Source organism: Dasypus novemcinctus, chromosome 13 (genome assembly GCF_030445035.2).
Source record: "Dasypus novemcinctus isolate mDasNov1 chromosome 13, mDasNov1.1.hap2, whole genome shotgun sequence".
NCBI classification, from domain to species: domain Eukaryota; kingdom Metazoa; phylum Chordata; class Mammalia; order Cingulata; family Dasypodidae; genus Dasypus; species Dasypus novemcinctus.
The window spans coordinates 4150354-4163175 of record NC_080685.1 but is presented as its reverse complement, the minus strand read 5'-3'; the positions used below and the strand labels follow the sequence as shown (position 1 = coordinate 4163175).

General features: G+C 39.3%; 1 protein-coding gene across 1 annotated transcript in view; it reads left to right on the top strand.

The window, feature by feature from the left end:
• DESI2 (desumoylating isopeptidase 2) overlaps nt 1-12822 on the top strand; it is a 54193-nt gene that overhangs the window by 21254 nt on the left and 20117 nt on the right. The window lies entirely within an intron of this gene.

Below are 12822 nucleotides of genomic sequence, written 5' to 3'. Positions count from 1 at the left end.
CTCTCGTTTGTCAGTCCCAGTAAAGCTCATATCCAGTGTTTTGTATAGTGCATTTTTTGATCTAATGGCTGCCCCAACTCGTGCCCTTCAAAGTTGGGTTGAAACAGTTATAAATTTAATTCACTCTATGTGTAGAATCTTTTGGTGTGATAGAAGTCGGATTTAGGTGGTCGTAAATTTTCTTTTAATAGTTACGTACTTATTACAATATGATATTGGGCAAATTTTTTTTTACCCTTCTCAGCCTCAGTTACTTCACCTGAAAAGGGGGGATAATATCATTTGGAGATTGTTAAAAACGCAGAATCTCAAGTTCTGCCTTAGATCTGCTGAGTCTTTCAGCATGAATCCTAGGCAATTTTATAGATACAGCTGGAGAAACTCTGAGCTATCACAGAATAGTAGAGAATGAGAACAGAAGTCAAGCATTAGCGCAGTACCTGATCACAGTGGACACTCAGTAAATGTTCCTATTTCCTTCCCCTGTTTCCTCATCTATAAAATGAGAAATAGATTTACTAGATGTGCTAGTAAATATGTTTTTACAGCCTTTACAAGGATTAGTTATTACTATTTGTGGTGGCTTAGAGCTGTGTATACCAGAAGGACATGTTCTTAACTGCATCCATTCCTGTGGGTGTGAGCCCTTGTAAATAGGACCTTCTGGTGAGGTGACGTCAGTGAAGGTGTGGCCCAGCTGAGTCAGGATGGGTCTTAATCCTATTACTAGAAGCCTTATAGGGAAGGCCACAGAAAGAGAAGAAGCCAGAGGAAGCAGCCAGAAAGTGGAAGTCAAGGGAACCAAGAAGCCAGGAGATGCCGCCATGTGACAGAAAAACCAGAACCCCAGGGATCACCAGCAGCCAGTCCCAGCGTGCCATGGTCTTCTGGGAGAAAGTATTGTTTTGATGATGTCTTGATTTTGGACTTCTCCTAGCCTTGAAACTGGGAGCTAAATGGAATTTATTTAGTTTAAGCCAACCCATTTCTTGGAATTTGCTTTAGGAGCCAAGAGATGAGACTACTACTAGTAGGAAATATCCAGATGATATAAGATGAAATTGTCATCTAGAAACACTTGGTATAAGTCAAATTCACAGAGTAAGGACTCGTTTCCCACTATAGAAAGTAGAAAATTGCACTCTAAAATGGGATTGTTTTAGAAGTTAGAGGTTTATGTTATAGTTAAAACCATGAGAATGACAAATGCCAGAGACTCAGTGACACATCTGGTAGATCTTTATCATCAGTAAGAAACTACCATTAAATTTCAGAGAAGCTGCAATAGTTACTTTTTCAAGGGGAGAAAGGGAAACCCCATTTGGATTCAAGTCCATTGTGTTCCTTGGAAATGCATCATCTAATCTGTGATCTCTAATTTGCTCATTTAAAATAAGGCTGCTGGACTGAAATGTTTAACAGTAACATATTCTTTGTGGCAGTACGGTATTTATTATTTTGCCCCATTTTCTTGCCAAATCTGATATACCTTTACAGCATGTTACCTATATCTGTTTTAACACTTCACATATTGTGATTGCTTACATTCTTAATTATTTCCTTATGGACAAGAACTGCGAATTAATCATCCTTGTATCCCCAGTGTCTAGCAGAGTCCCTGACGCTTTGTTGAATCAAAGTTGTCTAACCTACTTAATTTATAGCTTTGCTAGTAAGGGGACATTCAGAATGAGATTTAAACTGACAATCATTGTAAAGGACCCCTCTAGAACAATGTTTCTCAAATTATTTTATCCCAGCCCAACTAAAATAATTTTACATTATGCCTATTATGCACACACATAACTGAAACCAGATGTTCAGGAAATGCCTTACTATGTGTGATGTCCTCTGATAAGTTCTATTCTTTTGCACTCTTAAGCATTCATTTGCATAAAATAATGCTGGTGTGACTCACAGAAAAGATTTTGGGATTCTCCTAGTAGGTTGCAGTCTGCTTTTTAAAAGACCCTGCCAAGAATGCAAGCTCATGAGAACAGGTTCACGAGCCTGGCGCAAAGCAGGTGTTCAATAAATATATGTTGAATGAGCAAAAGAATGGAGATGCTCTTTCCCATAGGTCACATTTAAGGTGGAAATATTACAACCCCCTTGCTACATACACTCATCAAGTATTTGAGTGGTCTGCTAGATAAAAGATACCATACTAAACAGTATGGTGGATACAGAAGTAAATAAAACTCAGTCTCTGACCTTTTGTAGTTTAGAGCCTAATCCAGCGGGTAGTTGAGTACAAGTAGGCCTAAAAGTTTTAAGATTTTACCAAAATATTTTTGACACCATTCATAGATACTACTAAAATAAAATCTGTCAGATATTCACATTGAGCAGAGAGATTTACTAAAAAGCTAGTTCTCTAATATAGATGTAGTGTTGGGACCAAGACTTGACAGTACCTTTTCCCATCTCTTTCTCGTCGTAATAGAGTCAGACAGGGTTGTGCAATAGATTTATTATTTAACGGTATTCAGGGAATATTTGTTGATTTGACTTCAGAATCTGTTCTCCTTTAAACAGCTGAACATTTTACAGGAGCCTGTGTCTAGCTTATTGTGTGCCCTGAAAATTGGGTCTTTTGGCAAGCACAATAAGTTTTTAAAAATTAGTTTGCCTAGTAGCTAAAGAGGAGGAAACTTTAGTTCTATGCAAACTATATAGCACTATTTTTTTTTCTTGGATTTAGGCTGTCTTGTAAGTTTGTAGTGTTATACTCCACTAATAAATTCAAAACAATGCTTATGAGCTTTTAAGACTCAAAGTTTTTAAGAAGGTCAGCCTTGGGCTAACCTTAACATTTACCTTAGAACTGGGACTTGAGAGTAAAAGAAGGTGCAGTTAATAATTAGGCTGAAACAGATATAAATTGGGACTGTCCCAGCAAACCAGGAAGTAGACCAACTTAGCTTTAGTACATATGTTAGTGTTTGGCTGCATTCTCAGAAAGGGGAAGAAAAAAGAAAGAAAAACTTTATACAGCATTTATAAAATTTAAAACACTGATTTAAAAAAAAAGTTATGGGCAAATCTTTTGTAGTCTAGAGTGATTATTTTAAAAGATTGAGTTTTTTAATACCTAAAGTTAGTAGTTTTTAAATAACACAATGAAATGATTTTGTTAAAGATTTTTTTCCTAAGACATATTCTCTGATAATGAAAAAATTGGACATTTTCTTAGAAATAATAATAAAAATGGAATGGTGCCGCCGTTTGCACAATATAAAACAAGTTAATATACACCTGAATGTTTAGGATTTCTTCTTAAAAAGATACTAGAATATCTTGGTCAGTTCATTCAGTGAGTATTTATTGACTCTAAGCTTTATTAACTTGCCCAATGCCAAAGTACCATAGATGACATTTTAGTGTGGTTTACTAATAAATTGTATATATTTGCTATAAGGTTTTCTTGGTCTCAATCCACTGGTACCAAGAAGACCTTGTAAGGTAGTTTAACAATGTAAATAGGAAGGACTGTTTTACATGAGGCAATAGTATAGTAATAAATACAGTATAAATAAATAAATTAACAATTTATTTTGGAATTTTTAACTCAATAATTGAAGCACCTCTTTTCCCTTGCACCCTTTTTGGTTTTTTTTTTGTTTTTAGGAGGCACTGGGAACCAAACCCAGGACCTCCCATGTGGGAAGCAGGTGTTCAACTGCTTGAGCCACATCCGCTCCCTTCTTGCACCCTTTTTAAAAAAAAATTCCTCCCCTTCCCCGCTTGTTGTTTGAGCTCATCGTCTGCTCTTTGTTCACCTCTTTTTAGGAGGCACTGGGGACCAAACCTGGGACGTCCCATGGGGGAGAAAGGCACTCAATCACTTGAGCACCTCTACTCCCGGATTGTTGTGTTTCTCATTGTGTTCCTTGCTGTGTCTCTGGTGTATCATCTCACTGCGTCATCTTGTTGCATCAGCTCACTGCACCAGCCCGTAGCATCAGCTCGCTGTCTTGCTTGTCTTCTTCAGGAGGCACTGGGAACCGAACCCAGGACCTCCCACATGGTAGACGGGTGCCCAGCCACATGAGCCACATCCACTTCCCAACTTCCCAGCACCCTTTTTTGAGAAGTAATAAATACACTTGCTTTTACCTTTAAGGAAGCCAAGCCCTACGTGGATATATTAAGTGTTTTTATGTTCCAGATTAGGGCGATAGCATTTGTCATTGTTGTCTTTTTCAAACCTTAAACATAAAAACATATAAAGTTGAAAAGGCAAATCATTGACTAAAATTAAATTTAAGGACGTAAACTTGTGTAAGCCTAAATTCTCTATCAGGAGAATTTAACATCTTAATAATTTAATAATTATATAATTTAATTATTGTAAAATAATATAGCATAATAATTTACTTCTTTTTTGTTTGTTTTTTGTTTTTGTCTTTATTTTTTTAATGTTACATTTAAATAATATGAGGTCCCCGTATACCTCCCACTGCCCTAACCCCACAACAACAACCTCTTCCATCATCATGAGACATTCATTGCACTTGGTGAATACATCTCTGAGCACCACTGCACCTCATGGTCAATGGTCCACACCATAGCCCATACTCTCCCACAGCCTATCCAGTGGGCCATGGGAGGACATACAATATCTGGTAACTGTCCCTGTAGCACCACCCAGGACAACTCCAACCCCCGAAAATGTCCCCACATCACATCTCTTCCTCCCACTCCCTACCCCCAGCAGCCACCATGGCCACTTTCTCCACACCAGTGCCACATTTTCTTCTATTACTAATCACAGTTGTTCATGAATAGAATATCAGTAAGTCCACTCTAATCCATACTCTATTCTTCCATCCTGTGGACCCTAGAATGGTTGTGGTTCCACATCTATATCAAGAAGGGGCTTAGATTCCACATGGATGCTGGATGCAGTTCTCCTGCTTTCAGCTGTAGGCACTCTTGTCTCTCTGGTGTGGTGGTTGACCTTCTTCACCTCCATGTTAGATGAGTGGGGTAAGTCCAATAAACCAGGGTGTAGGAGTTGCAAGTCTGTTGAGGCTCAGGGCCTGGCTATCACATGGTAAGTCCAGAGATTCAGGTCCCCTGGGTATACACTAAACCCCAACGCCAACTACAGATCCGGTAAAATAACAGGAGAGGCTGTGGACAAAGATCACATCTGAGTCCAGCTCCATCATACAGAAACACAAACTCCAAAGTAGGGCCAACTGACATGGCACTGAACTCCATCTGCCATGACCATAGAACCTGTGGGTCTCTGTACAATAATTTACTTCTGTAAACAATGCTTTAAAATAAGGAAGAGAAATATTTAAGGCAGTTTTTTTGCACCGAGGCAAGATTGAGCCGCAAAATGATTGTTATGTATTTATGTATGCTTTTAAGACTAATTTTTCCTGTGAGTTGTTTCCTCTTGCCATTTTTTAAAATTAATTCTTTGGAATGCTTTCAAAAGCCTTCCAAATAGTAACGACACTGGTTGGTATCAGAGGAGTTTAAGTGTGCGTTTGTGTCCTTCCTTGATCTTCTGGAATTCTTACTGTCTCTGTGGATATCAGGAAGTATGAGCACAGCGAGGTCTCCAGTTCTGTGCCTCTGTCCCTCTGAGTGACAGGCATCCTATGAAACCACTGCCTTATTTGAAAACACCTTTTACTCAAGTCTGACTTCTCAAAAACGTGAATAATTGCTTGTTGGTGTCTTAAAGCAAGTAGAGTCAAATTAACTCTGCTATTGTTTACTAGTCAATTTAGTGAGTCACCATTCTTGAGTCAACTCCCAGTGATTCTTAATTCTGAAAAATAACAGATAATCAAAACCATTCTGCCTGAATGATCTTCATATATACATAATGCACATAACCTTTTCCCAATACGTAGAGCCAAAGTATTAGGGAGGTGTCCACTACTACTAACACGTCAAATGCTTGCTGTGGGTTGAGCGCCCTTCTAAGAGGTTAAGTATCTGCCCCAGTTCATGCAACTAACTAGTAAATAGTGAAGTCAGGATTTGGGCCAAGACATTCTGGCTCCAGGATGTGAATTAGAAGCAAGCACTTTTTGAGGTAGATTGGGGACCTTAAAAAATCATCAGATGTACATGAAGAAACCAAAGGGCCAAGTCTTCTCTCTTTTCCACTGTAGTTCAAAGGTTGTCAGTTTACCTTTTAGAATATAAGAATGTGATATTGGGAGTCACTCCTTTGTTTTATTCAAGCAATAATTTCTGAGATTAATCCAAATACAATAGAAATGTCTTTGTGCGCTACACTTAATTGAGAAACATTGTGGGCTTCCCAGTGTGGCCTTGAGGGAAAGCTGTCCTTCGATTAAGCCGACCAGAACCATGTCCCTAGTGCAGATGGTTTCAGTGGGTGGTTGACGTGGGCATGTTGTGGAAACTCTTCTTTTGTTTTGTGGTTTGGGAGGTATTTTGTGGTAGCCTCTGGCTGGTTTACTGAACTCCTTTGGTATGTTAGGAAGGGTTTGAGAAGAATCCTTCAAATATTTTCTGAGATTTATCCTCCTTCCCCCGAGCGATTATGTGGTTGTCAGTGCTGGGTAAATGTGAATGTAGTGTAAGGCCTCCTTTCAGGGGATCTGCCCCTATGTCCTTTGTCACCCCTCCTTCCCACAGCATGGCCTGAGATCATTTTATCTGCAGGGCTGGCCCGGGTGTCATACAGCTCTTAAGTGAGCTTGTGCTCTTACTTCCAGGTAGTAATTCTCAGAACTGTTACACCGAATACCAGTTGTATTCTTACACTTGGACCAAGCTCTGAGGATAAAAGTGGTCTTTTTCCAGTTCAAATAAAAAGCTAAACAAAGGTTTTAGATAAAAATGTCCTGGATTTCCTTTTTCCCTGTGTATTTATAAAGTTTTGACATCTGCTACTATTTAGACAACACATTTGATGTAGAATATCCGACAAAACTTAACAGACATCTTGCTGTTACCCAGTCATATCTAATTGAGCAGCTTGTTTTGGTGTTGTGGCTTTGTTTTTCATGGATACATGTTTTGAGCTGTGATTTCGTTTTGTTTATTTATGGTATAATATTTTCCGTTAGAAAAATTATTTCTAGTTTGTAAACTGGAATTAAGTGTATCTGTGTTTGATGGTGTTCTACAAAAGCATGAATTTCCACATAGCAAGTTTGAGAAGCTCTGTTGAATTTTATAGGGAGATTTTTACACAAGAGCTGCTATGTGAAATAAGTGGCGGTAGTAAATAATTTTTAAAAGTAATGGCATAGGATGGAAACCTGATTAGAGAAGAATTGAGGGAGACTAATATTAATTTCAAAACTCATTATGAAAGAAAGCGATTTCTTCAGTATGACTAACTCGCAACTGTAAATTATTACAGGGGAATTTCACACTGAAATCATTCTGTAAAAGGCTCAGTATTCATATGCTTTTTTAAAAGTTATCTCATTAAATCTGAACTTAAACCTCATCCATGTTGGAAGCAGAAGGACTTGATACGGCATGCTGACCCTGAATTAAACGCGTGTCTTCCACAGGCAGCCTGCCCAGGTTAAAAAGATTTAGCCTTCCAGGAGTGTTCTCTAAAATAGGGCTGGGAAGCCCTAAAAGGAGCCGAAGCATCTCTCTCTGACCAGCTCTCCATCGAAGGGCTTACCCTCTGTCCTTCCGAATCATTCACACCAAAGAAAATCAAATTTAATTGACTCACTTCATAATGTATAGTCGATTTCTTGAGTAATGTGTTCATATATGAAGACGGCCCAGCTGACCAGAATACATGTATTTAGAGTTGTTTTATCCTCCTTTTTTTTTTAAAGATTTATTTATTTATTTAATTTCCCCCCCCTCCCCTGGTTGTCTGTTCTTGGTGTCTATTTGCTACGTCTTGTTTCTTTATCCGCTTCTGTTGTCGTCAGCAGCATGAGAAGTGTGGGCGGCGCCATTCCTGGGCAGGCTGCACTTTCTTTTCACGCTGGGCGGCTCTCCTTACGGGCACACTCCTTGTGCGTGGGGCTCCCCCACGCGGGGGACACCCTTGCGTGGCACGGCACTCCTTGCGCACATCAGCACTGCGCATGGCCAGCTCCACACGGGTCAAGGAGGCCCAGGGTTTGAACCACGGACCTCCCATATGGTAGACGGACGCCCTAACCACTGGGCCAAAGTCCGTTTCCCTATCCTCCTTTTGATGAGTTACTTTTTTGTATTGTTTTCCTTATAACTAAAATTACATGTTTTTGAAGGCAGCTGGCTGGAATTAGTAATGCAATCTGTAATTTAAGAAGTAACCCATTTAATGATTTTAGGAATGGAAAGTTTTAGGACCTGAGCCTTTTTTGTGTGTGTTACTAGAAAAATGTTTTAGGGTAGTGTGGTAGTTTTGAGGATGCACCCCCAGAAAATCATATTCTTGAAACTGGTCCATTCCTGTGGGGGTGAACCTATTGCAGGTGGAACCATTTGATTAGGTCACTTAAGTACAGCATGACCCAGGCTAGGTCTTAATCCTTTTACTAGAGAGGGGGAACCGCAGAGACACAGAAACCCCCAGAAGCTGAGAGAGAAAGCCCCACAGCAGGAAGCTGTGGCCATCAGAGCCTGGAGGAGAGCCCCAAAACTCACCTCTACATGCCTTGCCATGTGAGAGGGGATTCTACCATTGTGTGATGAAGCCTCGATTTGGACATTTTTCTTGGCCTCAAAACTGTAAACTTTTAAACTAATAAATCCCCATCATATACACCACCCCATTTCTGGTATATTGCCTTGGCAACCTTTAGCAAACTAAAACAGGTAGCTAATTTTTTTTTTCACCTTTTTTTTAATCAGGAGTCCCATACCCATTATCTGTATATTTTATTTCACTCGTAGTAGAATTGATATTGGACCACTTCTCAGAATAAGTTTGAAAATGGAAACTTGTTTCTTCTTGGATTTCTAGTTTTTCAGTTTGCTACCAGAGGAAAAACCGCTGATACCAGAATACCAAATGTCTTTCTTTTCTTTTTAAAGAACAAAATTTATAGTATCTGGAATTAAAGTTATCCTTGGAGAATTCAAGTATTTAGAGGATATTTTTTATGTAGGTTTGCCAACTGTAAACAGTATTCTCCTTTGCCATATGATACAAGTCAGTAGATCCTTTACTTCTGTTCATAGCATACTTTTTTTAAAAAACAGCTTTATTGAACTAAAATTCATACACCATACAATTCACTCATTTGAAGTGTACACCTCAGTGGGTTTTAGTTTATTCATAGAATTGTATAACAATCAAGTTTAGAGCATTTTCATTACCTCCAAAAGAAGCCCATATCATTAGCAGCATGAGCACCTTGTAGAGAAAGTAGAATAGCCAGAAACTGGAAAAGCCATCTCTTTTGTTGTAAGGGGTCAGCGACTAGCCCGTGCTCTTTGGTTCCCCCTAACCTTTTATTTTGAGAACTTCTAAACCTTCAAAAGAATGTGAGAGATGAGTACGGTCTGTATACCCTTCACCAAGATCCACGAATTACTAACGTTTTGCCGCATTTGTTTTGTTACCCCTCCTCCCCCACATACAAACATCATAGCAGTTCATCTCTAAATACTTCAGCATGTTTTTCCTAAGAATGTACTCTCTACCTTATCACACTATTGCTATCACAGCCAAAAATTTTTAAACTGGTACAGTATCTAATATATAGTCCATGTTCATATTTCCCCTGATTGGCCCAATAATGTCTTCTTTCTTTCTTTTTTTTTTAATGTAGAATCCAGTAAAGGCATATTCATTGTATTTAGCTGTCATGTCTTTTTTTAAATAATAGCTGCCTACCCTCTGCTATCTTTTGACCTTCGTAACATTGATACTCTTTGAGACCAGGCCCACATGTAAAATGTGCCACAATATAGACATACCTCAGTTTTTTCCTCACAGTTATATTCAATTTATCATTTTTGATAAGAAAACTAACCAAGTGTTGTGCCCATCCCATTTCATCATATCAGGGGGCATGTAATATCATTTTGCCCAGCTATTGATGATACTTAGTTTCATCATTTGGATAAGATGATATTCACCATATTTTCCCATTGTAACAATATCTTTTCTCCTTGTAATTCAGGGGAAATGGGGAGTGATACTTTGAGAACATGCCAATACCTTTTCTCCAGCAACCGTTCCCATTTGTGGTCCCTGCCTCAGCAACTGCAGTTACAAAACACTGATTACCTAATTCTGCCCTTAGAGCTCATTTATGAGCTGGCAGTCTTCATTTGAAGAGTTTCCTCTCCTTCACTTTTTTTTTAAGTATTATTAAGGACTTGGAAACGAATGCTTATTCAGTGTGTTGTAATCTATTACTTTGGTTACTTTTTTGATATTCACACTGCTGCATATTTGGCCAGTGGGAGCCTCTTCAAGCCACTTCTGTGTCATTTTACATATCTCTCTCATTCTTTGAGCACGTCTCATTTGTACTTTTTCTGCCTCAGCCTGGAATTGGCCATTCTTCCAGGGAATCCTGGTTCCCTTGACAGTAGAGAGAGAGTAGTATTGAGAAACCAAGGCCTGGGCAGTTAAGTACATTCACTGCTTCTACTTCAGTGAGCAGTGCTAGGTAATACACTATTTTTTAAAAGTCATCAGTTCATACAGATGCCTTCAGTTAAAATCCAACACCACAGTCTATAGTTCAGATTACTATTCCGTTCTGTGGATCTGTACCTGCAATAGTGCCAAACTTTTGTTATGGCATCTAGATGGAAAATTGCCATGTTTTTTTGTTTGTTTGTTTGTTTGTTTTTTCAGATATTTCTTGTTCATTGTTTAATTTTTCTTCCAGGTAAACTTGAGAAAAATACTGACTTACCTCTTTGTGTTTTCTCCAGCAATGTATGAGAATATGCATTTTCCCGGGTCTGGGACGTTTAAACCCTGGAGAAACCAGCTTGGTGTTTGGAGCCAAGATTAAGACTCGAGTAAACCTTGACAAACTATCCTCTACCTAGGAGAACTCTAATTGATGGTAGCACTTTTCAGTGTTACCTACATGTTTGTTTAGTTAGCTGGTTTACCTCCTAGGGTTAACCCCCTCCAAGCCATCCTTCTAATTCTTTCCATCATCCCCCAGGATTTCATGTTACCTTGCACATCCTCTTTCTTCATCCTGGTGTTTCTCCCCACTCTCCTCCCTCCGCAGTCCTTTTTCTGTCTGGAATATCTCATTTGCTCCTAAAGACCCAGCTGAGGTATCACCTTTTCTGGGATCTTTTTCTTCATGCTAACAGGAAGGAGATTGTTCTAATCTCTGTGCCTCATAGTCTTTATTCCTATTATAGTATCATTATCTGGTTTTGAGCTCAATCAGAACATATAAGACATGCCATAAATGCTTGTGAAAAGGAATAATATATCCCTGTGATGTGGGCTATGAGTGGGAGGCTCTTTGTCTCTTAAGAGATAACCTAAGCTGTCTGTGACTTGTGGGTGTGGGATGATAAGAGGCTGCAGTCCTGCCCTTGGTGACCATGGCAACACTCCAGTCCCAGGAAACAGTTTATCAGTGCAAACTCTATAGACTTTGAATATTCAGGGGAAATGCAAACCCAGATAAGCTGAAAGCTTATCTAGAATGTATGAAGTCCATGCTAAAAGCATACCTAAGATGTGGAAGATATATATGCTAATTTAAGCCTATTGAGAACTGAAACAAAGGGACCATTTGGCCTTTCCTCTCTGTATAAAAGAAACGCGAATGAATGAAAATCTAATGAATGAAAATCTTGTTTGGGGCTCGGGTTTGCAACAGGTCAATAAACCATTTTTCCTTCTCATAATCATTCCTGAGTCACAAATAATTGAACCTCTCTCAGATTCTACAACACCTGCAGTTAGTTGCCTGTCTTGCTAAAACCAGTTTCATATAGGGGGTTAACTTATACCACGGGAATTTACTGGTTCATGGTTTTGAAGCTAGGAGAAGTACAAAATCAAGGTGTCAGCAAGACAGTACTTTCTCCCTGAAGATCTGGCTGCCATCCTTGGTTCTTGGCTTTTCTGTCACATGGCAGTGCACGTGGCAGCGTCTTCTCCTTTCTCTGCCAGGTTCCGTTGACGTTTAGTTTCTGGCAGTTCCTTGTGGCTTCTTTTCTGTGTCCAATTTCCTTTGCTCATAAGAACTTCAGCCATACTGGATTAAGGCCAACCCTCAATCATTTTGGGCATGCCTTATCGAATAGGACTCAGAGGTCCTGTCTACAAATGGGTCACACCCACAGGACCAGGGGTTGGGAGCTAGCATGCCTCTTACGGAGGGCTGATTACAGTGCCCCGCACTTACCTTCAGGGTGCTCACCAGAGAAGGAAAGGAAAAGCTTAGGGTAGAAGAAAAATAAATTTGAAAGCAGACATAAGTTTTTGTAGTTATTGTTAAATCACTAACTGAATAGCTTTTATACTGACTTATTTTCCATCATCTGACCAGGTTTAGGTTTTATGGCTTAAAAGCTGTTTGAACCATTCATTTCGACTGGGAAGGTATTCCAGATGGCCAGGCAATGAGGTAGGACCAGATGGGTTATTATGGAAGTTTCAGACCTGGAATGGAAAATACCAATAAGTGGGCTTGGGAAAGCTTAAGTATTCAGTTTGGAGTAGTAGCTACTTCCTAAAACATGGAGTTGAGTTGTATTTCAGTTTCCTTTGAAATCAAATACCATGCAACAGGTTAGCTTAAACAGTGGGAATTTATTGGCTCACAATTTTGAGACTAGAGGACATCTAAAATCAAGGTGTGTCATCAAGGTGTGGTGTTCTGAGCTGGCTGCTGGTCATCCGTGGCCCTTGGC